Below are 555 nucleotides of genomic sequence, written 5' to 3'. Positions count from 1 at the left end.
AATAGCATTACTATTGTTTGTAGTTGTCCAGATTCTTGTAATAGGTTTTATTGTTAGTGATTCATGTCTGTTTTTCTCTATGTGTCAAATGTAGAATTTAAATGATATAGTACAAGAGATTTCAGTCATAAAAACACTATTTTTGCTAAGCTGTGACTGAAACGTTTTACATGTGGGTGCTCAATTTTATTTGTTAATTGTTTGATACATTCAAATGATAAAAAGAAATCCCGTACAACTTCTTTTGTTCCTAATAGACATGATTAAGTGTTTCTCTAATTATCATATTAATTTTTTTAAAATGAATTTCAATAAAGGTTCACAAAATAAAAGACTGATGCTATACCAGGTTTTACAATTGTATGATGAGGATTGTTGTAAAAGAAAATGTCCATATAAATATATATCTGCCCTTTTTCATGTGCAGCTTGACCCATTTTATTTTTTTGGATCCTTTTTTTATTGTCTATATTATTTGCACTTTTCATATGAAATTCATTCTTTGAATTTTTTTTGTGATTTTATTGCCTATGTTCACATTGCTTTCTTATGTAA

The sequence above is a fragment of the Penaeus monodon genome, chromosome 29 (assembly GCF_015228065.2).
Source record: "Penaeus monodon isolate SGIC_2016 chromosome 29, NSTDA_Pmon_1, whole genome shotgun sequence".
Classification (NCBI taxonomy): Eukaryota; Metazoa; Arthropoda; class Malacostraca; order Decapoda; family Penaeidae; genus Penaeus; species Penaeus monodon.
Note: the sequence above shows the minus strand (reverse complement) of the source record.